Raw genomic sequence first — 3,645 nt, forward strand, 5'->3', positions numbered from 1 at the left:
TATAATTTTCTCTGTAGCTCATAATAACAGGATTCTTCACCTTGAAGAATCAACAATTGCCGTCTGCAAAAATTTTACAATAGTCGTTAAAAATTGTACTGCAACCATCCCCACATTTTGTCTACCTTCATTGGCATCGTCATGTGCTTTGCAACTAGTGTCGGGAAAAAGAGCTATGTGTCGCACTAAATTTAACAAAGAGAATCGAAATGGCTCAGTGTCCTTAACACCAGGAATACCTCGGTCGGCTGTCGTCAACCTGACGGAGAATATAGAGGTTCTAAATATCCCTTATCTGCACCATTCGAACATAGAAAATTTGCAGGAGCGCAAAGTTGCTGAAAACCACTATATAAGTTTAAATTTGTTCATCTCTCTTTGTGGAGTATTTTCTACATTTGTTGTGGTTAAACGAATTCTTAAAGAACGCAAATTAGCTGCCTTCTATAAATCCCTTCAAGCAGTAGTATCTCAAATAGCCACTGTATCCAGGGACGGGTCCAACTAAGAGTTACCGAAATAATAAAAAACATTTGTCGCTGAGAAATGCTTGGTTAGCATTTCCCCACAATAGTTGACATGTTTTGAAAATGCGCCACCAAAATAATGAAAGACAAAACATATATTCTTTAGTCTTCAATCGAAACTCAAACATTCAACAACGTAACAAAAGCTGAACCTAAGTAACAGCACCAACAAGTAAAGCTGAACCTGAGTAAGAGCACCAAAAACAACAACAATCAATATTACTTATCAACATTATTTTAATAATAATATTTTTAGTGAAACTCCAAAAATAATAATAACATATAAACTATTAATACTTAAGAAACAATAATATTGTTTACGTCAACGTAAATAAAACAAGTGAAAAAGCGTTAAGTTCGGCCGGGCCGAACTTTGGATACCCTCCACCATAGATATACTAAAAGATAGTTGAAATGAAAATGTAGGGAAACTACCAAAAAGTGGACCTATACCGACAACCACAAAATACCGAAAATTGGGGGTAATCTTATATGGGAGCTATGCCTAAACGTGGACCGATATATCTTCGAACTTGCCCTGCCTGCAAACAAAAGACAACCCTATGCCAAATTTAAGCACCCTATCTCAATTCCTTCAGAAGATAGCGTGATTACAACAGACGGACGGACGGACATGGCTAGATCGTCTTAGAATATTTTTTTTATCCAGAATATGTATACTTTATAGGGTCGGAAATGAATATTTCGATGATTTATAAACAAAATGACAAAATTAGTATACCCTCCATACTATGGTGGAGGGTATAACAAGGGGCTTATATAGGGACTACCCCATAAATGGGGCGAATATAAATAATTTTTGGTAGGGAGATTTGTTACCATATACGACTACAAAATACCAAATTGCAGCGAATCCCCAAAATACCGAATATTGGGGGTACCCCTATATGGGGGCTACCCGAAAAAATTTACCTATATTCATAATTTTTGTGAAGAAATTTGGTACCTATTAAGAACTGAAAATACTAAATTACAGCCAATTCGATGTAAAAATACGATCAAAACCCCAAAATACTGAAATTTAGAAGGTGCCGTTATATGGGGGCTACCAGAAAAAGTGGACCTATACTCATAATTTTTTGTGGACACATTTAGTACCCAATATGAACCCAACGTACCAAATTTCAGCGAATTCGGTTGAAAAACACGGTCAAGAACCCCAAAATACTGAAAATTGGGGGGTACCCTTTTATGGGAGCTATGCCTAAACGTGGAACGATATATCCCATCTTCGAACTTGACCTGCCTTCAGACAAAAGACAATTCTATGCCAAATTTCAGCACCCTATCTCAATTCCTTCAGGGTGATTACAACAGACGGACGGACATGGCTAGATCTTCTTAGAATTTTACCCTGATCAAGAAGATTTATAGGGTCGAAAATTAATATTTCGATGAGTTACAAACGGAATGACAAAATGAATATACCCTCCATACTATGGTGGCGTTCAAACGATCCCACAGAGAAGGAGAATAATAAGATGATGAGAGGTGGGAAATGTCATAAACTTAAGAAAAAAAATTATCGTTAAAATCTGCAATGTAATTATCACAAGGATGTAATATTACGGAGTGGGCAGATTTTAACGTCACACTAGGTTGACCTTTATTTTTAACAAAATTTATCTCTTACAACATAATCGGGATGTTGAAACTGAAAAGATTCTTTTATAATATAAGTATCATCATATAATATTTTTTTGTTTTTTTTTTTTTTTTGTTTAATTTTTTCAATGGCTCATTTAATCTAAGACGTATGGGCCATTAGGGGCCCCGCGGACGATCGGGTCTTTTCAGTGGGAACTCCGAACCATCATGAAGCAACGTATGATGTTGTTCATTGCACATATGACAAGTGCTTCTACTGTGGCAATCTTTCGCCAGGTGGGACCGTGCCAGTATGCAGTAACCGGGCAGTCGTACTGCATGTGTCGCTTATCCATCGGCAGATCTAAAAATTTGACGCAAAAGCGAAGTGGATGTCTGCCGTCGATGTACACCCAATACGTACTCGTGAGCAATAAAATAAAAGAGAAATAAAACACGATAGTTTATTATTAAAAGGGGGTTCGACCAATGCCGATTATTTATTGATGGTAAACGATATTACCTGTAGCACAGAGATATGTGCTTAGCTTACAATATAAGTGCTGGTGATCGATCACAACCAGATGTTAGTGTAGCCAGTCAGGTAACAACGAAAAGGTAACACGTAATAATTAAGATGCCTAAAGGTGGCGGAAAAGCGAAATGTCAACAAATGTCCGTTGAAATCTGTCACCCACCAAAGAGGAGTAGACGGATTTCAACGGCTATGGCCTTTCAAATCAAATGCTATCTATTTAAACATTTTAAATAGCAATTCTTGCTTAAATAAATATAAATCAAAATAAAGATAATTAAACAACTAAAAAGAATTAACTTGTATAAATTAAGTATTTTGGATTTTGTGTGGTGTTGTTACACATTCTTTATTCGAGTTCTCTTATCAAACTGAACGCATTAAAATATCGTTTAACCTACGTTCGTTCGAACAGAGCCGCGCAGTGTTGTTAGTGCTTTATATGCCTAATTTTCTATTTTTCGTTACGCGGAAATAAAATAAATAATACCAAAAAAACCCATCCACCAGCAGTTCAGTGATCCGTGTTCTTTATATTAGCAAACCTAATACTATTTTTGTTATTGTAATTTCCGAAAAAATAAGAAAAAAACTACAAATAACAATTCAACCGCTATTTCTCTAACGTTGAGTGGTCATAAAAAATAACAACAATATTTGGTAATTTTTTGGTTTGTTTTGCTAATTTTATTAATCGGGTAATATGTCGCTTACTCCTCTTGACTTTTTCATCTGAGCAACTGACGCTCTAGTCAAGTTCTCTGCCAAATTTTCTCACCTATGGGATGAATACCTTGATATCTATTCACTGGAGATCCAAGGAAATTAAACAAAAGAACTTTGGAGTAAGGTGACAAATTTATCTGATAAGTGTTCAAATTATTTGCAAACTTAAAAGGACGATCTTCCAGTTCTTGAAAATGAGTCAAGTTCAGGTTTAAACAATTTGCAGCGTGTAATTAATAGTTGTGTTTC

Source organism: Musca vetustissima, unplaced genomic scaffold (genome assembly GCF_032173495.1).
Source record: "Musca vetustissima isolate MV318-11 ecotype Yass unplaced genomic scaffold, APGP_CSIRO_Mvet_v1 utg16337, whole genome shotgun sequence".
Classification (NCBI taxonomy): Eukaryota; Metazoa; Arthropoda; class Insecta; order Diptera; family Muscidae; genus Musca; species Musca vetustissima.